Raw genomic sequence first — 27,553 nt, 5'->3', positions numbered from 1 at the left:
TCTCTCTCTCTCTGCCACTCTCCTTTGCTGGCACATGCTCTCTGTCTCTCTCTCTGTCGGATAGATAGATAGATAGATAGATGTTCCATTTTCATGAAGAGGAAGACACAACATAGTAACGATGCCAGTTCTCCCCAGATTGATATACAGATTTAATATAATTCTCATTAAAATCCCAGCAAGATTTTCTGAAGATATAGACAAGATTATTCCGAAAAGTGTATGGGAAGGCAAAGGAACGAGAATAGCTAAAACAATTCTACAAAGGAAGGGTGAAGTGGGAGGAACTACTCTACCTAATGTCAAGATACCATGTAGCTACGATTATCAAGACTGTTCACATTAGTAGAGGAATAGATGCACAGATCAGTGGAACAAATTAGAGAAACCAAGAAATATCTTCACGTAAGTACACCAACTGCTGTTTGATAAGGCTGCGAAACCAATTCAGTGGAAGAAGGATGGGTTTTTTTTTTTTTTTTTTGGTGTTTTTGTTGTTGTTGCTTTGTTTTTGTAACAAATGGTGCCGGAGCAATTAGACGTCCACAGGCCAAAAGCTGAACCTTGACCTAAACTTCACACCTTATATGACGATTAACTTAAAATGGAGTATAAATGTGAAGGTCAGACATAAAGCCATAGAACTTTCAGACGATAACATAGAGGAACATCTTCGAGACTCAGGGCTTGGTGGAGAGTTCTGAAACACCAAAGGCACGATGCACAAAAGAAAAAAATATGAATAAATTGGATTTCATCAACACTGAAAACTTCTGCTCTGGAAAAGACTCTGTTAGGAGGATGAAACGACAAGCTACAGACTGGGAGAAAATATTTGCAAACCACATATCCGACAAGGGGTTCTTAGCTACAATATGTAAAGAATTCTCAACGGGCAGCTTCAGAAACAACAACAACAACAACAACAACAACAAACAAGCCAATCAGAAAATGGGCAAAAGATATGAAGAGACATTGGACCAAAGAATATATACAAATGGCAACAAGCATAGTAAAAACGTTCAGCCCCACTAACCATTAGCTAAATGTAAATGAAGACCAAGGCGAGAGAACACCACACACCCTGAGGACAGCTTAAAAAAAAGTGACGATCCCAAGTGCTGTTAGAGATGCAGAGAAAGTGGATCTCCCAGACGTTGCTGGTAAAATGATACAGCCAGGCTGGAAAATGATTTGGTAGTTTCTTATAAAACCAAATACACAGTTCCGCCCCTGGGCTTTTCAGAGGAACGAGGCTTATGTTCACATTCACGCCTGTATACAACTGTTCACTGTGGTTTTACTTATGTGAGCCAAATTAGAAACAGCCGAAATGAATTCATGGAAGTTCACTCATCCATGACATGAATACTGCCGAACAAGAAAAAGGAACAAACCGCTGGTACGCAGTAACTTAGATCTCAAGGGCATCGTGTTGGGTGACACAAGCCAATCTCCGAGAATCACCTACTCTATGATTTTTGAGGAGACAGCATTTTCAAAAAAGACAAAATTAGTTAGAGATGGAAAACAGATTGGAGGGTGAACGGGTTCCAGATGATGGAGGCAGACAGTGGGGAGAGGTAGGTCTGACTCCCAAGAGGTGGCATGAGGGAGGTTCCGTGCCTCGATTGCTGTAGCGGTGGTAACATCAATCTACACACGTGATAAAATGCCACAGGACTGGGGCGCCTGGGTGGCGCAGTCGGTTAGGCGTCCGACTTCAGCCAGGTCACGATCTCGCGGTCCGTGAGTTCGAGCCCCGCGTCAGGCTCTGGGCTGATAGCTCAGAGCCTGGAGCCTGTTTCCGATTCTGTGTCTCCCTCTCTCTCTGCCCCTCCCCCGTTCATGCTCTGTCTCTCTCTGTCCCAAAAATAAATAAACGTTGATTAAAAAAAAAAAAATGCCACAGGACTAAACCCACACGTGGCGCCAATGTCAAATTCCTGGCTTTGACATTGTACTATAACTATACCAAATGTAACCGTCAAGGAACCTGGGTGCAGAACGTGTCGGCGGGTCCTCTCTGTCCTATCTCTGTAACTCCCTGTGAATTTATGAATACTCTAAAATTAAAGTTAAGAAAAAAAGCCCCTTTGGTTGTGGCATGAAGAGACTAAGGGAAGAAATGGTAGAATGGGTCCGGTGCAGGGGAAGCGACAAGAGATCAACTGGGAACTTTCCTCTAGTCGTCGCTCTGACGAGGCTGGTAGTGGGAGACATGGAGACAAGTGAACGGATGCGACAGATCTTCTAGGGAGTAAGATGGCAAGTATTCCTTTGGTGTTGGATACGGGGTGAAGGAGAGGGCATTGTCAGCAATAACGCCCGGGTTTCTGGAAAGACCACTACAGTGATGGTGGTGTAGTCAGTGAGCTAGGAAATGGGAAGAACAGAAGGAGTGCAGGGACTTGGGTGGGGAGATCGAGTCCGCTTTAGACAGGCTGGATTTGGAGTGCTTTCGAGACAGCGAGGTAGAGCTGGTGACTCTCAGAAACGCAGAGCTGAGTATGTGGGAATCCAGAACATAGGATACTTAAAGCCACATTGGATGAGATCACTTAGGGAAAGTACAGCAAGCGGAAGAATGAAGTCCTAGGATCTGTTCTTAAGAAATTCCAACATTTAATAGGCCGGGGAGAGAAGTACAAGCAGACAAAGGATATGGAGGAGGCGTTGCCAGAGAAAGAGGAGAAAAGTTGGAAGTGTCAGGGAAGCTGAGGACAGAATGTCTTCCAGGGAGAGCACGACTCACAGTACCGGACGGGCTGGGTAGTCCGGTTAGATTAGAACCGAAGATGTCCCTTGGGTTGGTGATATAGAGGTGGCCTTATTGAGCGTCTCTTTCCCTCCCAGAGCATGGTGGAGTCGATTAAGGAGGCAGTGGAAAGGAAGACAAGTCTGTATCATTTTTCCTGGCGTTTGGCTGTGAAGGAATATAGAGAGAGCTGTGGAAGGAGGTCTTCATTTGCCTGTTGTTAGCCTGTCTCAGAGAGACGCCAATGGAAGAGGACTGAAAATACACCCGAGTAGAAGTGTATGATTCGGCACCTGAGAAGCTCAGAGGCCACAGCTTCCAGAGCACAGAGGTAGACACATCACAAGTCATTTTTCGGAACCAGAGAGAGAGAAGTGCCTCTCGCTCAGCAATGCCGGGCTTTGCGTTGTAATGATAATTATGGCACTTGTGTTTGGTCTGTGTTTTTCCACGTGAATAGATGTTCTTTCCTTAAGTTACTGCTTAGAAGGTTAAAGTTAGAAGGGACGCTGGCATTGACCTAGCTCAGAGGCTGAGAGGAGTCGCTCCTCCCTGTGGTGGGCAGGACTTGGATGGAAGCCACTGGAATCCCTCTCATCCCTGCATTCTTCAGCAGATCAGCACACTTCTTTGAGCCCAGGCTTCTTCGCTTACAACACGAACCATAATGCTTTCAAGAGGAGGGGTCTTTGGGATGATCTCTTTTTGTCGATACGGCTTGGAAACATGATTGTATGTTTCTCTGTTCACCAGCTTCTTGGTTTGAAGCTGACAAGCCTTACAGGGAAATCTGATCAAGCCCCTCGATTACAGTACAATAGCCTGTACTGCGGCACCATGTTATACTTGGAATATAAACAGGTGACTGGTTTTCAGGTGTCTATTTCAAAAGGACTCGTGGCTCACTTGTATTTGGGCAGGGAGGCCCCGATTCCTTGCCGCTTTTGCAAAGACTTAGGCCGACACCCAGCAGCCCGCAGGCCCCGTCAGCAGGGCAGCCCAAGGCAGTAGGTCAGGCATCTGTTCCGTATTCCTGCTGTTGCATCCGCTGAGACCAGAGGTGGTGATTCTGTTTTTCTATTATATCAAGAAGAACTCCGTTTTCTTGAGGGGCCATAGGGTCAGTAGGATCAATTTGCATGCCTGTGTGTGTGTGTGTGTGTGTGTGTGTGTGTTTGGAACCCTGCCCATATAACACTTTCTTTTTTTTTTTTAAGTTTATTTATTTTGAGAGAGAGAGAATGAGTGTAGGAGGCACAGAGAGAAAGGGAGACAGAGACTCTGAAGCGGGGTCTGTGCTGACAACAGAGAGTCCTATGTGGGGCTTGCGCTCACAAACCCATGAGATCATGACCTGAGCCAAAATCAAGAGTTGGACGCTTGACCCACTGAGCCACCCAGATGCCCTGGAGCCCCGCCAACTTAAAATCTTTATGATATTCTCTGCATAGAAACATCTATGTATACATCTTTTTATGTATCTGTTTTGGCTTTTTGTTTGCTTATTTGTTTATGTTAGGGATATTTGAAACAATATATTATTATGAATTAACTGTAGTCTTCTATCCAAGTGGTAAAAATAGCCCCAAAAGTTTTCACGTATTCTTCTATCTTCCGCAAATGAAACCATTGTACAACTGTCGAGACCGGGAAAGTAAAAATAGTACAGACAATACCACTAATTAATCAACAGACCTTACTCCAATTTTGCCAGTTGTCACATCAATGTTCTTTCTATAACCTAGGACCCAAGCCAGCATTTCACAATTGCATTTAGTTGCAATGTCTCTAATCTGGGACAGGTCTCCGTTGTCTTTTTTGTCTTTCATAACTTTGATACTTTTGAGCCTGTCTCTCAGTGTGGGTCTCTCTGATGTTTCCTCACAGTTGAAATCAGGTTTGTATGCTCCTCTCTTTTAAGCACCGGGTTTTGGAGTTTGGGAGCCGGAATTCACATGCTACCCATGCATCATGCGCCTGTGTTCTTAGCGAAAGGCAAATTCACTTACAGAAGAAAGAATCTGCTTCTGGCTGTACCTCTGGAGCTATAAAATTAATCCTTAATGCAACTAATATAGCACTTATGGTTCACCTCCTGGGTTTTCATGAAGTATATTTTTTAAAGGAACGTGAACTTTAAGTGTTATATTGTTTAATGTGCTATTTAAAACAGCTAAGTACCTGAGGGTATCAGTTCTTAAATCCCTATCATTAGTCATCATTAATTCACAGGGAACACAGCTAAATCATCAGAAACTAATGCTTAGACCAATTATTGGATCAACAGAAATTCTTAAAGACTAAAGTCACCCATAAATAACTTCATGGTTTAACAGCAACCAATCGCGGGGCACGAAGGGGCTCAGCCCCCGAAAGATTTGCAGGCTGGGTACGACTATTGACGTCTCCAAAATGAGTGTGGGAAGGTGACAGTGGTCTAGAAGTTCTTTCCAGCTTTCAGTTCAAATGCCACGTAAAAACTATAACTGGGACAGGAATCAAGAGCCAAATTCCAGTCCCCCAGCTTACTATCATGTCACCTTAGTCTAGGAACTCAACCCCACTCATGTATTCCCTCCTTTTTAAAAAAAGAGAGAGTGTCTTCTGTGTGCTCAGCTCTAAGCCAAGCACGGGAGATCTTACGCTGAATTAAAATAGATAAGGTATTTGGCCAGAAGGGATAAGGGAAAAGTGTTCTAGGTGGCGGGAGCAGTGTGAACAGAGCCATTTGGCAGAAGAGAGCAAGAGTTTGGAAAAGAGACCACGGCAGCTAGATGGCAGGGAAAAAGGGCAACAGAACAGAAGCTGACTTTGTGGTGGAGGGAACGGCGAGACTGTGGGAACACCACAGGGAAAAATGAACCCAAATGGATCATAGAGCTAAATGTAAACCCTAAGCTTACAAAATGTTTAAAGGAAATGGAAGAGAATTCAAGTTGAGAGTCTGAGGTAAGCAAAGATTTCTTGGATGTGGTGCTACAAGCAATTGAACACAGAAAAAAAAAATGGTGCAGTGGACTTCATCACAATTTAAAACTTCTGCCTTTTATAACACACTCCTTTTAACAAAATGTTTAATGTTTCTTTATTTTTGAGAGAGAGAGAGAGAGAGAGAGAGCAGGGGAGGGGCAGAGAGAGAGGGAAATAGAGGATCAGAAGCAAGCTCCTCACCGACAGCAGAGAGCCCAAGGCAGGACTCGAACCCACGAACTGTGAGATCATGACCTGAGCCGAAGTCGCATACTTAACCGACTGAGCCACCCAGGCGCCCCTAAAAGACACTTTTAAGAGAACAAAATGGCAAATCCCAGGATAGCAGAACATGTGAAAATATTTGTAACCTGAATATGTAAAGAGCTCTCTCAAAACTCAATAATAAAATAAACCCAAACGACCCAATTAAAAATGGGGCAAAGGACTTGACCAGATACTTCAGCAAAGAATATATATGGGTGGCAAAAAGAAGCAGATGAAAAGATACCTCGATGTCATTGTTAGAGAACCACAAATTAAACCGTGATGAGATCTCTTCATGCCTGTTAGAAAGGCTAAAATTTAAGAAGACTTATCACACCAAATGTTGCAGAGGATGTGAAGGGCCTGGAACTCTCCTTGCTGGTGGACATGTAAAATGGTGCAATCACTTTGGAAAATTCTTGGCAGTTTCTTAAATTAAACATTACCTTATCATATTATCCAGACATTTCACCCCAGGCATTTACTCAGAAGAAATGAAGGCACATGTCCATGCAAAGACTTAGATATGAATCTCCATAGAAGCGTTATTTGTAACAAGCCAAACCTGGAAACAACCCAAATGTCCATCAGCAAATGAATAAATCGTGGTATATCTTTACGACGGAATGCTACTTAGCGATCAAAAGGATTGTTAAATGATTGATACTTGCAACAAGCTGAATGTCCAAATAGTTACGTTAGGTGAAAGAAGCCAGACAAAAAGTGTGTACTCTGTATGATTCTATTTATGCAAAATTTCCAGAAAATCATTTTCTGTAATGACAGAAAACAGATCAGTGGCCTCTTGGAATAGGCAGAGAGGGGGGGAGGGGGTGGCAATGAGTGGAAAAGAAGACTTACAAAGGAGCATGAAAAGACTCTTGGCAGTGATGAATATTATCGCTCGTGTGATTTTGGTGATGATTTTGCAGGTCAGATGTATGTCAAAAATTATCAAATTATATACTTTAAATATGTGCGGTCTGTTGTTGTGTCGCGTCTATTTTATTCAATTGTACGTCAATCTAATTTTATTCTAGTGTATGTCGACTCTATTCTACTCTTTGTCGGCCAGAGCTGGGTCATAGGTGGGTCTTGGGCCACATGCCTGTGTCATGGCTGAAACGGAGGCTGGGAACATGCATGCTTGCCTTATAAGATTGGAGGGTTCCCCGAATGCTGCAAGGGTCATCTGATGCTGGATGGCCAAGAATCGCCAACATCAGGAGTCCGGGCCACTTTTAAGCTTACCCTCCATGCCCTTAGCTAAGAAAGGAATTTTTATAAGATTTCTGTTGAGAATCCCATGAGATCATATATGTGGAAGTTGCCATTTTCAGTATAAAGGCAAGCTGTTATTTTTCAAACCAATGAAACTTTGGAACTGAACATTTTTTTTGGTTTTGGTCCAACTAAAGTCTTAAAGGAATACACAAGAACTAAATAGCTGAGGAGAAGGCCCCATGAACAAACAGTAGGAGAGGCCAGAAGACAGAGAAAGGCCTTAGATTCTAGGTTGTGAAGCAACCAGCAGAGGGCCCAGAGAGAACAGCCCGATAAAGCTGACTCCTTGAAGGAAATTCTTTCTCTGGCTATTTCTGGAACTTTAAAATCTAGTGACGATGGGGGCCGTAGCAGAAGCATTACAGTTAATAAGTTTATACACGTTGAAATCTGACACAGTGCCTATTATAAATAATAAATAAGTTGAATAAGAATACCTTTACAGCTGTCATAAAATATTTTTGTATTACTGCGTGTATATCCATATAACACATATTACCAAGTCAAATCTGGGAAAACGCTATCACACCCATCTAACTGTTCTACATCATCTTACGGCACCGTCTTGCATTTGCATATCCCCAGCCACGCGCGCACGCACACACACACACACACACACACAGTTTGTTAACACCAACTGAACTGACTAGATGCTGTAATTCCACACATGACTCCTATGACTTGGCCTTTGCTCTACCACAGTCAACACTGGAAATGGAAGCATTTAGTCTATAGGACACCCAGGGAAAGACCTTATAACTGCATTTAGAAGGTTATATGTTGGGGCGCCTGGGTGGCTCAGTCGGTTGGGCGTCCGACTTCGGCTCAGGTCACGATCTCGCGGTCCGTGAATTCGAGCCCCGCGTCGGGCTCTGGGCTGATGGCTCAGAGCCTGGAGCCTGTTTCCGATTCTGTGTCTCCCTCTCTCTCTGCCCCTCCCCCGTTCATGCTCTGTCTCTCTCTGTCCCCAAAATAAATAAACGTTAAAAAAGTTAAAAAAAAAAAAAGGTTATATATTTCACAGCACCCCTGGTATACTAACAAAGTAACATTAATTCCTCCAGGTAATTGTTTGCCATGTGTTTTTAGGTAAACTTCTGTATTTTAGAAAAGTTTTAGAATTACAGAACAGTTGTGAAGACCAGAACGGAGAGTTCCCGGACGTTCCACACCCACTTTCTCTTATTGTTAACATCTTACATTCGTGTGGTGAGTTTGCTAAAGTGAATAACCAGTATTGATAGGTTATCGTTAACTAAGGTCCCTACTTCACTCATATTTTGGTGATTTTCACCTAATGTCTCCTTCTGTTCCAGGATCCCACCAGGGAACCACGTTGCATTTAAGTCATCGGGTTTCCCTAGGCTCCTCTTAGCTGTGACAGTTCCTCTGCCTTTCCTTGTTCTGGATGACTTTGACCGTTTTACAATTTACTGCTCAGAGATTTTGTGGACAGTCCTTCAGCTGGGATTTGTCCATTTTTTTGTTGTTGTGATCAGACCTGGGTTATCTGTTTGTGAAAGGAAAGCCACAGAGGTGAAGTGCCATTCTCACCACGTCATATCAAGACACATGCTACCGACATGACTTATCGCAGTTGGTGTGGACCTTGGTCGCCTGAGTTAGATGCGCTGCGTGTTGTGTATTGTTCACTCTGTGATGTAGCAGGTCTGTCTGCCACTTATTTTGTCATTGTTTTTCTAATATTTTATCATGAGAACTTGGAAACACCCACCAAAGTTGAGGTTTTAGGTTTTTATAATATTTACATAAATCCCCAAGATAGATTCTACAACTGATCTGTTACTACACTTGCTTGGCCACACACCTGCTATCCATTCTGCCACCCATCGCTGTCAATTCATCTTTTTTTAAAAAGTTGTCATTTATTTACTTATTTATTTTTAAAAATTTTTAAGTTTATTTTTGAGAGAGAGAGAGAGACAGCGTGAGCAGAGGAGGGGCAGAGAGAGAGAGAAGGAAGAGAGAGGATCCCAAGCAGGCTCCACACTGTCAGCACAGAGCCCAACGTGGGGCTTGAACTCACAAACCATGAGATCGTGACCTGAGCTGACACCGAGAGTTGGACGCCTAACAGACTGGGCCACCCAGGGGCTCCTTGTCATTTATTTTAGATTCTGCCGGTGTTGCCCCACAATACAAGAAGAGATAGAACAGCCTTGTTGCAAAGAGACAAAGGAAGAGGATCATACTGGATTTTAAAATCCAAGTTGAGCTGCCGTGGCAGGAGCACATTGAAGAGAATAGTGGAGGGTAAAAATTAGCCTGCAATTTAGGAACTAGCGGAAAGTCCTTTGGCGTCATGAAGTGTGTCCAAAATACCACCGCAACTCCAAAGATTACCAGCCAATAGCATGGAAAGAAGCTGAAGAAAACTATGGCCCAAGGCATGTGTGATTTCGGGGCGTTTGAAGAAAAAGGAAGACCATTTTCCAGTTTGGGATACCAGGAGCGTATCTCCAAAGGAATTGTACCAGACAAACCTGGAATTGCATTCCCATTTCCAGGAACCGTCCCCAGCACTAAATGGGAAATGCCAGGGTGTCATATTTTTTTTTTAAATTTTTTTTTCAACATTTATTTATTTTTGGGACAGAGAGAGACAGAGCATGAACGGGGGAGGGGCAGAGAGAGAGAGGGAGACACAGACTCGGAAACAGGCTCCAGGCTCCGAGCCATCAGCCCAGAGCCCGACGCGGGGCTCGAACTCCCGGACCGCGAGATCGTGACCTGGCTGAAGTCGGACGCTCAACCGACTGCGCCACCCAGGCGCCCCCAGGGTGTCATATTTTAATGATCTATTCCTTTAAGGCAGAGAAGGACGCAATGAATATCCCTTTACGCTCCTCCTTGCCTGTAAGTGTGAGTATTTCTCCGGGAGAACAGCCTTTGTGTTCCTTTGCTGGAGATGCTGTAAAAAATAGTACCACAGCCTGGGTGGCTTCAACAACAGAAATGTATTTCTCACAATTCTGGAGGTTGGAAGTCTGAGATCAGTGTCTGCAAGAAGGATTCCCTGTGAGCATTGTGAGAGTCTATTCCAGGCCTCTCTCCTCGGCTAGAAGATAACCACCTTCTCCCTACGTCTCTTCACACTGTATCGCCTCTGTCTCTGTGTCCAAGTTTTCCTTTTTATTAGGACACCAGTCATGTTGGAGGAGGGCTCACCCTAATGGCCTCATTTTAACTCGATGATCTTTATAAAGGTCCTGTCTCCCAATAAGGTCATGTTCTGAATTGCTAGGCTTAGCACTTCAGTGTAGGAACTGGGGGGGGGGGGGGGGGGCAATTCAACCTGTAAGTCTTCAAACTTATTTTTTGTACAACCCTTCAACGAATTTGGAGAAACTACGTACCCCTCACACAGTTTAACATTGACCTTTAAGAAATTACAGGCTTAAAACGGTTCTGAAGAGTAGAATTGCTAGCATTTTGTAAATATTAACATTTAAAAATAAATAGTGACTCTTTCAAGTGTATCCAAAAAAATCTAAATACCATAACAATTTGATTCAATAATCATCATCTATTAAAAAATGCATGCATAATTTCCTATGGAAATTTGATATCTTTCCTGTTTCCACATTCCGTTCCAATTCCCCCACAGAGTTTTTATCTTCGTGTTATATATTTTCACGCTGGGAAGTCCCAGTTTTGATCACCCTATTATACTTCTTTTTGACAAGATTATAAGTGGAAATTAAAATTTTTAAACGTTTTATTTCCTGGGATCAGAAGGCTGTAAGTGTTTAAACTTTCTAATTGGGAGTGTTATCAGTTGAGCAAGAAAACAAAACTGTATTAGAAAATAATTATCCTCTTATAATTTATTGAGCAGAAGAAATAAACTATCTTTGAAAATGCTTCTCCACAAATGATATAAATGGTGCTTCTCCCTCCAATTAGTTCATGTATCCATTGATGAATGGCTTTATACTAGAACAATACGATTTCTGCAGTGACTTTTATTTCTGTCCTCCACCCCATTTTTATAGAAGTAACTGCTGAGAAGACTCATTCAGAGTAATAAATAAGTGGGAATGAAAGGTGTTTGTTAAAGCAATTTTATCCAATTATTTGAATTTTCTTCAAATTACATGCCAACTACTACCTAGTAATTTACTACCCAAAATTATTTTTAGTACTCTTCTTGTTAAACATCTATTAGATTCAGGGTGCCTGGGTGGCTCAGTGGGTGAGGTGTCTGACTCTTGATCTCAGGGTCGTGAGTTCAAGCCCCGCATTGGGCTCTGTGCTGGGCATGATGCCTATTAAAAAAAAAAAATTTGGGGCGCCTGGGTGGCGCAGTCGGTTAAGCGTCCGACTTCAGCCAGGTCACGATCTTGCGGTCCGTGAGTTCGAGCCCCGTGTCAGGCTCTGGGCTGATGGCTCAGAGCCTGGAGCCTGTTTCTGATTCTGTGTCTCCCTCTCTCTCTGCCCTTCCCCTGTTCATCCTCTGTCTCTCTCTGTCCCAAAAATAAATAAACGTTGAAAAAAAAAATTAAAAAAAAAAAAATTCTACTAAATTCTTCAAATTGGTGAAAGTTGGAAAACTACCTGACAAGCAAATGAGAGTTAGTTACACTTCCAAATTCCAGAAGAGACGCCTAGATTTATGAAACAGCTCTTGGTTACACGTTGCTCCTTCACTGTAAGCACCTTGTTTAGAACAGATTGCTCTCTTAGAGTTCTCCAAAAAAGCAAACTCTAAAATCAAGTCTTGGGGCCCCTGGGTGGCTCAGTCGGTTGAGCGTCTGACTTCGGCTCAGGTCATGATCTCACGGTCCGTGGGTTCGAGCCCCGCGTCGGGCTCTGTGCTGACCGCTCGGAGCCTGGAGCCCATTTCGGATTGTGTCTCCCTCTCTCTCTGCCCCTCCCCCGCTCATGCTCTGTCTCTCTCTGTCTCAAAAATAATGAATAAACGTTAATAAAAAAATTAAAAAAAATAAAGTCTGTTATCATCAAAACCTTGAAGCTGCAGATTTATCTCATTTAACTTATAAAAAATATCCTTCTTACACTGATAAAACCAACACCCTCTGTCAAGCCTATCCACAAAATAAAACATCTTCCGACAGCAACAGTTTAACTTCGTTTTTGATTCCAGTAAATGTTAATACAGGATTCAAAAATCTCATTAGCCATTCCTTGAATCGAATTTGAATTTAATAGTACATACATATTAAACACTACTAAAACTAATGAGAAAGAAATTTCAAGATGCATATTGTAAAGGGATGATTTCAATGGTGTAGAGATTATTAATTTATTCCCTTATAATAAGTTATCCAAACAAGAAAATGAACTGACGTGTCTTGTCATTTAACTTACGATATTTTGTAAATGATATTTAGATACCATTTGGCTAACACCGTAAATTATTTTTGAAAAGAGGTATATGATGAAAAACATGGCATTGCTTTGGTAAGTGTGTCTGTGTGCATTTTTGGATTGTTGGTATTGTGCTATGGGGAGTAATTAAATTAGAACCCAGTATAGACGTCAGAAATAACATCATTGATTTTTAGATCTCAGGATAAAACTTGTCCTCATATTTAAAGGAAAAGGGGGCATCTGAGCGGGGGCGGGGGGGAGGGTCTTAGTCTGTTAAGCGTCTGACTCTTGATTTTGGCTCAGGTCACGATCTTACAGCTGTGAGATTGAGCCCCATGTCAGGCTCTGTGCTGCGCATGGAGTTTGCTTAAGATTCTCTTTCCCTTGCTCCCTGCCCTTCCCCAGCTTGCGTGGGCACAAGAGAGGGAGAGAGAGAATTCTAAGCAGGCTCCCCACTGTCAACCCAGAGCCTGGCATGGGTCTCTATCTCACCAACCATGGGACCGTGTGTGACCTGAGCCAAAATCAGGAGTCAGATGCTTAACTGACTGAGCCATCCAGGCGCCCCAACATGAAGCGTTTTATAAATAAAATGAGCTGGGAATTAATTTCAGCTAGAATAGACATTTAACGATAGCTTTTATACTGTGCATTTTAGCTGCTTTATTGAAGAGCACACACCAAAAGAAAGAAACGATGAACACATTTTATTTGTGGCTTTTTATCTAATTTACTTTGGGCAGTTTGGTGTCTCCATGTCAGATGCATTAAAAAAAAAAACACAGAGTCACTAACCTATGCTTTTCTGGCTTTTTAATGTTGTTTTTCTTTCCAGCTAATGATACGCTTTAGGCATAAATATTGAGGATGGCCTAGAGGAACTGCTAAATTTTAACTTGACGAACAAGCGATGTCTCGCAATACGACTAGTACGTGACGCTGAACATCACATGATCACAACAGAGCCAATGGTTCTCGAAATTCGCTCTGATATTCAGGTGCTTTGGATGACAAGCATGTTTCCAGACGAACTGTTCCTACAAACCAAGGTTTTACTGTATCTCATCTCAGAGCAAGGCTTTACTCCTAATAGAAATGTGCCTACAAACACTAAAAGACCAAAAGCTTTATGGTGCTCTGAGTGGTCCTTAAAGGAGGCTTCTCTTTTGTTACTCACAGGTTTTTGAACTCAGGAGCCATGAACTGAAGTAGGATTTGGGATGGATGTAGGAAGGGCTTTTGTGAACACAGGTAGGCTCTTAGGTCAGTCCAGTAAAATCCTGCAACCTGACGAACCCTTTGAATAGCCCTGGTGTAAAGAATACCGGGTTCCTGGGTGTACACATGTTCAATGTTAAGAAACACGGCCAACATGCCCTCCATGGTGTTTGTGCCCATTTACACTTCCATCACCCGTGCACGAGTGTTCCCATCACTCTGGACACTTGCCTCCATTTGATACGATACCATCAGACTTTGAAGGTTTCATCCCCTTGGCGGGTGGATTTTGCTTTACAAGATTTCCAAAGAAGGACAATAAGTTCATGGATTTTGCTTTACCTTTTCCAAATTATTGATGAGTTTTGGCTTATCGTTTGTCAGCTTGTCAGTTTGTCAGCTGAGTTTCTATGGTGGTAAATGATCCTTATTTCTTTCTTCCTTTTTTGTTTGATTTTTAGAATTAAATTTTGAAGCTATATGTATATATATATATATATTTTTAATGTTTATTTATTTATTTTGAGAGAGAGTGGGGAAGAGGCAGAGAGGGAGAGAGAGAGAGAGAGAGAGAGAGAGAGAGAGAGAGAGAATACTAAGCAGGCTCCATGCTGTCAGCACAGAGCCCAAAACAAGGCTCGATCTCACAAACCATGAGACCATCGCCTGAGCCAAAATCAAGAAAGAGTCAGGCATTTGACCCACTGAGCCACTCAGGTGCCCCTAAGTTCTTTATATATTCTATAGGCTGATCCTTTAGTCTGGCTTAGTGTTGCAAATACTGTCTCCTAATCTGTCCCTGTATCATATCTTTAACTTTAGAGTCACTGTCATTATCCTCATCGTCCAGGCCTATTTAAATACCTTGTGTGTATTACCTCATTTAATTCTCACAATAGCCCTATGAAGGAGGGATTATTATATCCCCATTTTACGGGTAGAGAAAGTGAGGCATGCCAAGCCTTAAGGAAATTGATCAAGGTTGTCCAGCCAGTCAGGAGAGGAGCACTCATCCTTAATCAATAGACTTGCCTCCTATAACCTCATCTTAATACAAGGCAAGCAATATTGCAGTGTTTAAGACGTAACTTCAGTATAATACAAATGGTATTGAGTTTTATAGTCAAAAGCTATAGGCCATTTCATTTTGATTGACATAAAGTCCTCACAATGGATTATATATTATGTGAGACCTGTGGATTACAAAAAGGAGAAAGAAAAAGACACAGTCCCTGCCCTCAGGGTGCTTGCAACGCAGGAGGGAAGGTAGTCAATTGCAATACTGTGTAATGAGCCCTGTAATAAGATACAGCCGAGGACGCTAATAGAACATGCAGGAGGGGCCCTAACATGCAATCATGTGTGGTTCTACCAATAATCATGTCGTACGAATGATCTCTGGCACATGTGCCAACCTTCCCTCGTCTTATACATTAGTTGAGACATAAATGTCCTAATTCATACGGCTGATCTGCTTGTTGAGATCTTTTTGGGACTCTGACTTGCCCATGGCAGGTTTCAGTGAGCATTTCCACCAGCATGCCAGTTACAGTTTGCTTAGAACGTTGTCAATGTCCTTATTCGTATCATTCACCACCCAAAGAACTGGAAAGAGACGTGGGATAGATTTTTGGAGACAAGTTGGGGGGGGGGGCAGCATGCAAGCCAAACCGATCAGCGTTCTGACGGTGGTTCGTCCCGTTTTGCCTCTACTTCTAGAATACAGAAGGGCAGCATGGGCGAGGGGAACACAGAGCAAGGTGGTGATAAGCAGCGCTGGCCACAGAGGTGGGGCTGACCACGGCGGCTGTCCCGCTGTTTCCTTTCCTTTTTCTTCTTTTCCTCCCTTCTCCCCGCCCCCAACCACCATCAGACGCTGCAGAATCTCTTCAAGAAATTAGCGAAGCTTTAAGTTCTCATTTGAGCTGAAAATTACACAGCATCGCTTAAAACTGCTGGCACCGCAGTTTATTCCTGTTTAAAAATGGGGGGGGGGGGACAAGTAATGCTGGACGCTAGATGGGAAATTTCAATTCTTCACTGCGTTTTGGAGGGAGGAAAGATTAGGAAAGGCGGGAGATCACTTTTGCCTGTGAGCCCTGGTGGTACCAAGCGGGAAAAGCGCACCCACCCGTAAAGCCATTTGTGACTTCGTGCGAGAGCAAATGTTGTCTTACCTGGATTTTTCCTATTCTGTCATTCCAGATTGGTTATTTTTAAGCCCGCAAGCGCAAATATTCTTGGCTGCTAGTGTTCGGTCTCACCTCGCTTGCTATTTTAGCCACTGTCCTATAAAGGGACGGCCCTGTGATCTCGCAGGGTGCCGTGGAAGAGAGGGAAGAGCGGGGAGGCAAGCAGGAAAACGTGACCCGGAGGGCAGACGGGCTGCCACCAGGGCTGTTAGCAGGCACAGGTGAGGGGCGGGGGCAGGGGGAAGCGACCAGAAACAAAGTCCAGCAAAGTGCGGCTGCCGGGAGATGGGCTGGTTGCCATTCGTGAGAGTGAGTTTCCTTAAGACTATGAAGGAGTAAGGCTGGGGTGACGCTAACGACCGTAGCAAACAGACAAGAAGATGTAAGGGACCTTCTCGGCCCGTTATGCCCTATCCCCTTCCCTATTGGAAGAGGCAAAGGTGGAGGAAACTGGCGGAAAAAAACAAAAAAAAAAACAAAACAAAACCCACGGAGTTTGCAGCATCGGTGCCAGAATCACAAAGCTGAGTACTCAAGGATGAGTTGGAGGCCGAGAGAACAACTTCATAGCTGGCTCCCTAATAAAGTCCACAAGGACGGAGCCTCAGCCACTTTATCATTGAGTTCACTCCTAAGACACAGCTAGAGCCAGGACAGTGATTCAGGAAGCAGGGCAAGACATTTACCTTCCCCAGGAAAGAGAATACTATCAGTTTCCCTATGAAAATGTTGATTTTTAAGGTACCTCCGGGGAGTTACGCATGCACGCTATTGAACATTATTTATTAGCGCATGCCTTTATTTAACACATGTCGGGATGTACCTTCTGGGTTCATGGTCTTTACTGCCTAGGGATTCTGGAGGTGGAAAAGAGGCTCATTTAAAGCCAAGTTTTCCACTGCGGCGATAGCAAATTTATCTAAAGCTGGCCAGGCTCCTAGGCAATTATCTTTCACCACGGTCCGTTCTCTGTTGCCAGGAGGGCTGCGTGAGAGAGAGAGAGAAAATTAAAAGTATTTTAAAATATAAATGCCACGCCATCCCCGCCACTTAATCCATTGCTTTTGCAATCTCTCAGGAAATTTGGGAGAGGAAGGAAGTTTGAGTCTCTGTCTTTAGGCACTGATTATATAAGGTGAGATTAATTTTCCCATATGGTGCATGGAATCCACCTCACTGCTCTGCAGGCATACTTTTGCCTCACGTAAGTCTATTTGTGTCGAGCTAAGCACACAGAGTAGAGTGTAGCTTAGAATAAAAAAAAAAAAAAGAAATGGGAAGGTAAGGAGAAAAAGAAGTGTGAAAGGCAAAGAGAGAAACAGAGGACAATTTCATTCCAGGTTCATCCTTCAGGATGGGTCAAACCCATTAGGATCGAGTCATTCATTCCAACATGTAACATGTATTGAACATTTACGTGCCAAGTACTGCAGGATAAAGTCTCTAGACACGAGGCACGCAAAGACAAAACATGACCCCTACCTTCAAGAAGCTTCCTTTCCCGTGGAGAAGCTGCGCGAGCGGAAGAAGTCATGGTGCAACATGGCAAGGATTCTAACTAATGAGATGTGCTCAGGGTGCCGCGAGAGAAGAGATGAATGTCACCAAAATCCCACTGGAAGTCTGGAAGGCTTCCTAGAGGGGACAGCACTTTTGGCTGGTCAAAAATAAAGGGAAGATGCCTGGGTGGCTCAGTCGGTTAAGTGTCTGGCTCTTGACTTTGGCTTGATCTCATGGTTTGTGAGTTCGAGCCTCGCGTGGGGCTCTGCGTGGATAGCCTGCTTGGGATTCTCTCTCTCCCTCCCCCCCCCCCCCGCCCCTTCCTGATTCGCACAAACACACGCACTCTCTCTCTTTCTCTCTCGCAAAATAAATAAATAAACTTAAAAAAAGAAAAGAAAAGAAAGTAGATAAGATTTGGGGAAGTGGGATCAGCATCTTTCAAGGCACAGGGACAGGAAACGGGTCAGTATAACCAGAGCATAGGATGAGAGATGGAACAAGAGGTAGGAGGAGACAGGGCTGTCAAAAACCGTGAAAGGTATGGAATTTTCTCTATTTGCAAGCTAACAAGTTAGCTTGGCATGGTTTTGTGGATCGTGGCAGATGACACAAGATTCCCGGGTCAGAGACAAAGTACTTTATTATTAACGGGGTAGCAAGCAGCTTTATCTTCAGCATATTTGCACTGGCCTCCTTTTTCCCCCAGATGACACAGAAGTCATGTGATGGACCCGGATGCATGCTACACATTCAGTAAGTTTGCTCTGAAGCTGAGGAACCCAGACCCAAAGGCACAGCCCTTTTGAAGCAAGCAGCTCTCAAGTCCCCCACTCCAAGGGAGCAAGCAGAAACACAGTGACCATGCTGTCATCACCTGGATCTCCATGGGTCCCTATGTGACTGGCTTCAGGAACAGCTCAGTGTCAGGAGAGGGCAATTCTTGCAGTCTGGCATGCTTGGTAAGGGTGTGCAGAGACACTCGGCCCCCATGTGGACCGCCTCTCCCAACAGGGGCCAGACAGTAAGCAGGAGCCATCTCACGAAGGGCGCTTTAGATGACGCTGAGGAATTTGAGCTTTGCCCCAAAGCATGTGGCGCCCTTGAAGACTTGGCCAGAGATATGTGCTGATAGGAGCTCCAATGTGAAAGGATGACTCCCGTAGCTGTGTGAGGAAAGGATCGGACAGCGAGCTGAGACAATGAAGAAAAGCTCGTTAGGTGGCAATCCCAGTATTCCGTGTGTGAAGTGAGCTACCGGAAGTCAAGGAAGCAGAGGAAGAGGTCGGGGGAAGGTGGTTAGTCCAAGGGTATTATGCAAGGTAGGATCTGAAGCATTTTTGTGGAGTTGGTTAAAAACATTATTTTAGAGAGAGTCTAAGTCAATACTACGGATAACTTAGTGTCCTGAATTTCATTAGCATTTTACACGTATCAACTCATTTGACCTAACTCTTTGTGAAGGAGATACTATTGTTGTTTTACAGATGAAGAAACAGGTGCAGAGAACCTAGAAGGAGAGCCCTCCCGGTTGCCAGGCAGGCAGCTGGGTGGGTGGTGGTGTCTCCCATTGACATGACCCATAGCACATGTGGGGCAGGTCTGGGAAGGAAGATGAGGCATTCGGTTATGACCTGAATGTTTGTGGCTCCCCCCACCCCCCGATTCATATGTTGGATCCCTAACCCCCAAAGTGATGCTGGTATTTAGAGATGTGTCTTTGCGAGGCGGCTAGGGTTGATAAGGCCATGAGCGTGGCACCCTCATGATGAGGTCAGTGCTCTTCAAAGAAAAGGAAGACAAAGAATTCTCTCTTCGTGAGCATGCACTGAGTAAAGGTCAAGTGCGTGCGCAGAGAGAAGTTGCTGTCAGCCAGGAGGAAGGCCCCCGCTAGGAACTGAACTGTCTGGTCTCTTGATCTTGGACTTCCCAGCCCCCAGAACTGTGAGAAAAGAAGTTTCTGTTGTTTAAGCCACTCATTCTATGGTGTTTTGTTACGGCAGCCCAAGTACACGGAGATAGCCCAGTTGAGCGTACGATATCTGGTCAACATGTGAATGGTGATTCTTAGTAGGTATCTGAATCCATAACTCTGGGCTCCAGAAGGGAGGTCTTTGGGGGAGAAATAGATTAAGGAGTAGTCATTGAAGGGATGGTAAGTGAAATCACGAATTTAGATGAAACTGCCTGGAAAAGTGGGATGAATAAAAGGAGCAAAGGGTTATGGGATGAGGCTGAGGCAGGGAAACGAAAGAGATCCCAGGAAAAACTGCTTTTTTCACTCCTTTTTCTGCTTCTATTCTTGCTAGGACCTACACGCCCGCCTTACACAGGCCTTATAGAAACAGATCGTGTGTGTCCTCCTTGTGAAGGTCGTGGCGTTGATGATTTCTTTGGAGTCCTTCAGCACAGAGACCACGGACTCATCAAGACCCCCAGGTTCCAGGGCGTAAGTGACTTATGGAGGACACCTACACATTCGCATTTGTTCTTGGATGCCTGAGAAGACACGTGCACGGTACCACAACCCTCAAGAGAAACCCCAGACCCCGAGCAAAGATGGGACTCCCTCTCTTTTCCCTTCTGAGTCTCCCAGACACTCTGTCTGTGTCTACACGCCACATCTTCAGTCAACTCTGCTCTCACTTCTCCTTGGCTTACATATGATTTCTATCCTGCCTGAAGCCAAGGACTCCCCTCTGAGTCCTCGGACCCAGCCAGCCTGCATCAAAGCTATGAAGCTTGCATCAAAGCTACATTTCGGGGGCAGGTAGAAAGGAAAGCCCCAGAGAAGACCGACAAGGGATGATTAGAATGGTAAGAGGGGAAAAAAAAAGGAGAGAAGGCACAGAAGCCAAAGGCGGGGAGAATTTCACGTAGAACAGAGTGCTTAATAAAAACTTGACCTCAGGGGTGCCTGAGTGATTCAGCTGATTGTCAGACTCTTGATTTCAGCTCAGGTCATGATCTCAGTGTTGTGAGATTGAGCCCCAAATTGGACTCTGCACTGGGCAGGGAGCCTACTCAAGATTCTCTCTCCCTCTCTCTGTCTCTCTCTCTCCCTGCCTCTCCCCACTTTCTATGTCTCTCTAAACAAACCAAACAAAAAACTTGACCTCTGAAAGGTTGAGTAATGAAAGCACCATGCGCATTGAGTAAGGTAATTTGCAGGTAATTTCTAAGTGTAAAGAGAGTAAGTTAAGGTAGTGGACAAGGGAGGAATCATTGAAATTTGGACTGTGGATGACAAACTTGAGATACTACGTGTTAAGTTACCTCAACGATAACTTCAGAGGATGTTCAACTGTGTTGGTTGGTGGGATAAGTGAAGCAACAAAGTGGACAGCCATTTTTTTTTTTTTCTTTTTCTAAAAAGATGAGATTCCATATCTCTCTGGAAGAGAATACTGTTGGCTTTTAAGAAGGTCATAGCAAGAATATGCACTCTCCTTGCATAGACTGGAAAAAGAGTGGGCATGTGTCCCAGAGAGCCTACTTGTAGTCTAGACAGGATTTGGATTCTGATCCTGGTGCCTTGCTCCGCTGCAATAAAAATGGAAAGTGAGGGGTTAAGAGAACAGAACCAGCTCTCTTGTTGGTCGCACTAAAATGTAACTGTTGTTTTTTAAAAAGCGTTAGAAGTGTTGTAAGATAGTAGGAAGCAGGGATAGGCCAAAAAGACCATGTGGCGGAGACCTCTCTTATCTTTCACTGCAGTTAATTAATCAGCTCAGAGAGTAGATAAAGGAGGAAGAAATGCTTAAAAAAAAAATAAATAAAACATGGGCATAGGGTCAAGCAGAGCACTTGTTGTAGGAGATGATTATTATAATTAATGGTGATACATATGGATGATGTCAATTTGCAAAAGCTCTGAGGGCCTGGGAATTCTTCCATTCTCTTGTCCTCTAGACCTCGGCTAACTCAGCTACTCTTCCCTGTTAACCCGCTGACCCTGCTGCTGTCTTCGTATTTTTGGTGTGTGTGTGTGTGTGTGTGCACGCGCGCGCGGGCACATGTGCGTAATTCTAAATAGCTAGATATATATCGCTATGGAAAGTAGTTCTACAGACACCAAGTATCCCAGAATAACCAAAAGGGCTGGACGATAGGCTTAGTTGAATGTAATCCAAAGTGCAATCAAGTTCACGGTCTCCCGTGATTATCAAGAGGTAGCCCTCTCATCTAAGATGGAAAAGTAGGATGTTCTTTCCCAATATGGACTGTTGCACGTTAACCAGCTTATTGAAGAACTACTAAATTTTAAAGTTGGAAGAAATCAAAATTTCTAACTTTTTATCCCTGTAGATGAGAAAAATTGAGGCCTAGATAGGCTAAGTTATATCTCCAGGGTCACACGGCTGGACAGTGGCATGGCCAGGATCGGTACAAAGGTTTTCCAGTAACTTACCGTTACTCATTTCACGTGGCATATGTGTGAATAGAAGTTAAATATATTATTGTGTGTTCGGACACATTTGAATATATTTTTTAAAACTCTGCTCTCACTGCTTTACACGTATGTTTTTCATGCACAGACATGGGTTCAAAGACCTATCCAGCTTTTACTTGTATAATCTTGAAAGACAAAATTTTGTTATTTGCAGAATATCAAGCTATATCATTGAGAACCTTAACCCTTTTACCATTCTATATCCTAGCTTTTTTTTTTTTTAAGATTTTATTTATTTATTTCGAGAGAGAGTGGGAATGAGCGAGGAAAGGACAGAGACAAAGGGAGACAAAGAATCCCAAGCAGGCTTCATGCTGACAGCACAGAGCCTTGACTTGGGGCTCGATCTCACGAACCGTGAGATCATGCCCTGAGCCGAGATCAAGAGTTGGACGCTCGACCGAATGAGCCACCCAGGCGCCCCCTCGATATCCTACCTTTTAAAATCTAAATATCTAAATCTTTTGGGGGAGGGGTGCCTGGCTGGCTCAGTTGGTAGAGCATACAACTCTTGATCTCACGGTTGTGAGTTCAAGCCCCAGGTTGGGTGTACAGATTATTACTTAACTACGTAAAACTCATAAAAATAAAAAAAAAAATTAAAAAAACGTCTTCGGGCTGATGATAAAGGAAATAATATAGTTGGCTGGACATAAGCTCAAGGTCTCTTTGATAAGCCTGTCACAGAACGATTCCTTAGGAGACGGGCTGGTCTCTGAGCTGTGAAGGGAAGAACAGGAAGGGTCGAGCTAGAGAAAACTTCAGCATCTCAGTGGCGATCTCTCTAGCTCTTGTTTGGTCTTTTCGGGAGACCTGTGCCAACTCGTCCATTCACCTTTGAAAGTTGCTGTGAATTCCCTCTTTTAAATATAGCAATCACGTCCCAGATGCCTGTTATTCTCTCTGACATCAAACGGACAGCTCATGTTCTTTACTGGCATTGTTTCCAATAGCTCCAGAATGGCCTCCTACAGCAGGCCGTGGGTTCATTAGTCATAATTTCCCATCTTTGCTCTTTCTTTCTTCTTTCCATCAGAGCCTGTAGCACCACGTATGATCACATAACTTATTTTCATGAATGTTTATATTTGTTACTGCTTATTTCCATTTACCTTTGGAAAGCTCTGATGACAACTTCCAATTCGACTACTTCTTAGCTCTGTGGCTAGAACCAAATCACTCTGGCTTCTCAGAGTCTTTTTTTTTTTTTTTAACCTCTGTAAAGCTGTAAAGTTTATACCTGATCTTATGCTCCAAGGAGATTAAAAGTAGGGAAGTGCTTGACATTTTCCAGTGTGATAAGCTGAATTCAGAGATGGGCCCCAAGATTCCCATCCCCTGGTTTATATACCCTGTATAATCTCCTCCCCTTGAGTGTGGGCAGGACCTGTGACCATGATAGGGTTTCACTGCTATGAAAGGATTACTAATCAGTTGACTAGGAGTTCATCAAAAAGGGTGGGCCTGGCCTAATCAAGTGAACCTTGAAAGAGGAACTATAGCTTTCCTAAAGGGAGATATAAAGCCAGAGAGGTGCTCCTGCTGACTCTGAAGTCAACAGTCTTGCTGTGAGCTCTCTATGGAGGGTGGGCCTGTGACCTTGGCAGGGACTTGAGTGTGGCTTCAGGGAGCTGAAAATGGTCCCCAGTGGATAGCTACCAAGAAATCAGGGATTTCAGACATACGGCTGCAAATAAAAAAATTCCACCATCATCTGAGGGAGCTTGGAAACAGGCTCTTGTCCAGTTGAGCCTCCCAGTGGGAATACAGTCCAGCCAATGCCTCCATTACAACCTGGTGAGACCATGAGCGGAAAGCCCAGCTAAGAATGTGGTGGAACTCTGGTCCACAAAAGCTGTAAGGTAATAGGTGACTGCCATTTTAAACTAAGTCTGTGCTAGCTATTATGCAGCAGTAGAAACTAATACAGCTACTCAGTACCAAACACCAAGAGGTGAGGGGTGAGGGAAATGGACGTTCTCTCTTTTCGCCTGATATCGCCCCCCCCCCCCCCCCCCACCTTTCCGACCGCTGGGGCACAGGCGAGATCAAGCAGATGTGCCTACCTGGAACTTTGAATCTCGGGGGAGGGACACAAAGACTCAGAGACTATTAGAGGTCAACCCCTGAGGTCAGAGGCAGGGGGAGCAGTGCCTCGCTCAGCTTTCAGACAGGATGTGACCATGTGGTCGTGCCACATGGAACCAGGTCCCCTTCGTTCCTGACTGTTCTCCGTGTTTGGTGTTCGTGTAAATCCTGTGAACTGATACGTTGCCTTTCCGATGCATTTATTTCTGTTGCCGTTAGCCAGAAATTGCTTCTGTGATTTGCCACCAAGAACTTAGATTATTATAGATCATACATGTAAAAGTGCCTCGTAAACTGTGACAGATACCATGGATGTAACATATTATTTTGACTGTTTCTCTGCCTTCGCTTTTCTTCAGGCTCCTGTGTATGACCTCGGGCCCTCTCTGGGCTGTTATAATTCTTGGTGTCATTCTGTCCACTGATATTCCAATAAATAAGGGTACCTTGATTCTAATAAACAAATGGAACTAATAGGTCAGTCTGTGTGAAAACGAAGAGGCCGTTATCAAAAAACACTGAGGGACATTTAGGCTCTCAGAGACACAGAGAGGGACCATGGGGGCTTGAGTGGCCTGTGTAGGTTTAAAGGACTTGCCTCCAGTCAAACTCAGAGGTCAAACGGAACAATCCCTACTTGTCTTCAACCCTTCAGGAGGCAAGTGTCTGCTACCGTGGAGGTCTCCAGGGAAGACGTGTCCTGGGCGATCCTTCAGAATGGGCTTGCGCCTTAGAAACGTACCTTCCAACGGGCTCAAATTCACATCTAGGGTTTACACTTGCCCTGTAATGAACCAGAAGCCTGTGTGTTATCTTCTCAGACTCCCTGCATTTCCACCACGGACCATGGGAAACAAATGAAAAGAGAAGCATCATCTTTGAGAACAGATGATTACAAAGCACAGTTTAAAAAAAAAAAAGAAGAAAACCAACACACAGGGACGCCTGGTGGCCCAGTGGGTTACGAGGCCGACTCTTGATCGCTGCGTAGGTCATGATCTCACCATTGGTGAGTTCAAGGCCTGCATCGGGCTCTGCGTTGATGGCGTGGGGCCTGCCGAGGATTCTGTCTTTCCTTCTCTCTGCCCCTCCAAAACAAACAAATCCCAAACACACAAACACAAAACCACTGCCTTCTTCAGAGTCGTCTCAGGGGCCGCTGGTGCAGCTGGGCAAGAGGGGTGGGGGCAGGCAGCCACCACGCACAGTCCTGGAGGCTATGCTCTTGGATCACGTGTTGGGTGTTGGGGCTGTAACCAGTGTGAGACCACCTGAGAGCAGGTCTATTTTGTTCTGACCAGCTAAACCCTGGGCCCGTGGATCAATTTACATATGGCCAGCGGGGGCCCTGGGGACCCTTTGTGCGGAAAGGCCTCTGCGTTTGAAGAATGAGGACTCCGACCATGACTTTCCCCACTCACCATATTTGCATCCAGTTCCCAGCGAGGAGGGAATGAGGTGTTTGTCTCCTGCTCTCCCGGCAGGAGAGCTCCGGTGAACTGAAAGGCAGGCCTACCTGGGGCCGGAAGCAGTCAGGGACTAACTGTTGTCTGTAGAGCACAGAGCAGGTGGAGGGAGGAAGAGGAGTCACCGGTGGCGGCGTGGTGTTGCACAGAATAGCTTCCCAGGATACCCACCGGAGGACTGCATTTAAGTTCCTAAATAGGGAAACATCTGCCAACGTGACCTCAGTAGAGGAAACTATAAAAAAGAGTGAACAAATTTAGCAACCTCGGTGGCAGTTTACCTGTAACCCTTGGGACAGAAATGGGGAGCGTGACAGAAAGCCAGTGGCACCGTGACAGAGGGAGGGGTGGAGCGCATGCGTGGTAGAAGGCGCTGCTGGGGGAGGAGCAGAGCGAGGACCGGAAGCAGGCGCACCGACCTCGGGGGCATCAGGCCAGACTGGGCTGGGGCGGGGGGGGGGGGGGGGGGGGGCACGTAGAGGGATCAGGCTGGTGCTGCCCCGGCCTGGCTCTGGGCAGAGTCACATCGGTCTGAGGTTCTTCAGGTTGACTAGGCATTCACTGCCCATCCCTTGGCATAGGAGCAAGCGGAGGGCGGCCAGGGTCTTGGCAGCTTTTGAGCCCCATGGCGTCTACGTGATCCCTTTCTTTGACAGTCCCAGGCTTGGCGGGGAATGGGGTCGTGTGCCAACTGCTGCAGCAGAATCAACTGGCCATCAACCCCTCTTGGTGGCTATGAGGTCAGAAGAGTTGCACCCCTGTCCCTTCGCTCTGTAGTTATGAACGTGGCCTGTGATGTAGCGAGGCCTTGTAGCTTTCAAATTTCCTCTGCAAATGATGCTTTCCATTGAGGATAATATAATGTCAGTGTTCCAAGGCTCAAAAGATAACTCAAAATAGCAAAACAAAGTGTAAATCATATTTCCTGGTTGACATAGAAATGAATATGGTTGTAAGCGTGGTACTTTGTGTTTAGAAAAATCGACCGCCAGTTTATACACACCGTTCCCTTTATTCGTATTACCGAAAAGTCAGAGGTGCCGCATTTAAACTTGAAACTTGCAAGCTTCCATGAGAGAAGAGGGGAGGCTGGGGTTTGCAAATGCTTGGACAAGTTGCTGGAAACTGGCCCCAGATACTTTTGTAATGGACATTCTGAATAGTGGCTCTGTGCAAAAGCTTTGGTAGGGCTGAGAGCAGGAGAATACGGATTGGGAGCCCTCCACCCTACCAGGGGTTGACCAGTTGGCCAGGAAGGAAAAGCACCATAGTAGGAACAGGTGGAAGGTGATATAAGATGCATTGTATCTTCTGATTGTCACAACATGATGGTAGGATTAGTATCTCCTTTTTAGAAGTTAACAGTCACATACCTAAGGACACATGGTTAATAGGTGGTCAAATAATGATGATGGTGAGGCGCCTGGGTGGCTCAGTCGGTTAAGTGTGTGACTTCAGCTCAGGTCATGATCTCGTAGTTCGCGAGTCCGAGCCCCACACCGGGCTCTGTGCTGACAGCTCAGCCTGCTGAGTTGCGGGTTCTGTGCCTCCCCTTCTCTCTACCCTCCCATGCTCACGCTCTGTCTCTGTTTCTCAATAATAAACATTTAAAACTTTAAAAAAAAATGGTGATGATGGTGATGGTAATGACAATGAGGGGGAGATGCTACCTGTGTATCGTGCTTTTCTGCTTACAGAATAAATTATTATTCAATAAGTGAGATCCTTGGATCCCTATAGTACACAGGTGATGCAGATTTTGTTATGATCATTTTTATTTCTGGTGTCGGAAAATTTGGACCAAAACAGCTTTTTAAAAATAAGTACTGAAACGTAATACTTATTGAAATAATGAATCAAAATCCCTCTTTCAGATTCATTGCAGGCCCTCCAATTTTTAGCTGTGTGACATTAAGCAAATGACTTAACTTCTATAAACCTTAGTCTCCTGGCACTAACTTTCCAGAGTATAAGGCATGAATGTGATGATCATTGTAAATTG

General features: G+C 44.6%; 1 long non-coding RNA gene across 2 annotated transcripts; it reads right to left on the bottom strand.

Annotated features, from left to right (window-relative positions):
- Positions 1 to 18,169: 18,169 nt before the first annotated feature.
- On the bottom strand, positions 18,170 to 25,918 carry LOC122489239. Of its 2 annotated transcripts, XR_006298880.1 has the most exons (4): positions 25,833 to 25,918; positions 25,507 to 25,743; positions 24,723 to 24,869; positions 18,170 to 18,710 (listed from the first exon to the last, which is right to left on the bottom strand). It is a non-coding gene; the product is annotated as an uncharacterized LOC122489239 (long non-coding RNA). The 2 variants fall into 2 exon arrangements; XR_006298879.1 differs by lacking the exons at positions 18,170 to 18,710; positions 25,833 to 25,918 and adding an exon at positions 21,048 to 21,087 and having other exon boundaries at positions 25,507 to 25,826.
- Between the last annotated feature and the right edge of the window lie 1,635 nt (positions 25,919 to 27,553).

Source organism: Prionailurus bengalensis, chromosome B2 (assembly GCF_016509475.1).
Source record: "Prionailurus bengalensis isolate Pbe53 chromosome B2, Fcat_Pben_1.1_paternal_pri, whole genome shotgun sequence".
NCBI lineage: Eukaryota > Metazoa > Chordata > Mammalia > Carnivora > Felidae > Prionailurus > Prionailurus bengalensis.
Note: the sequence above shows the minus strand (reverse complement) of the source record. Positions and strands in the feature narration are given on the sequence as shown.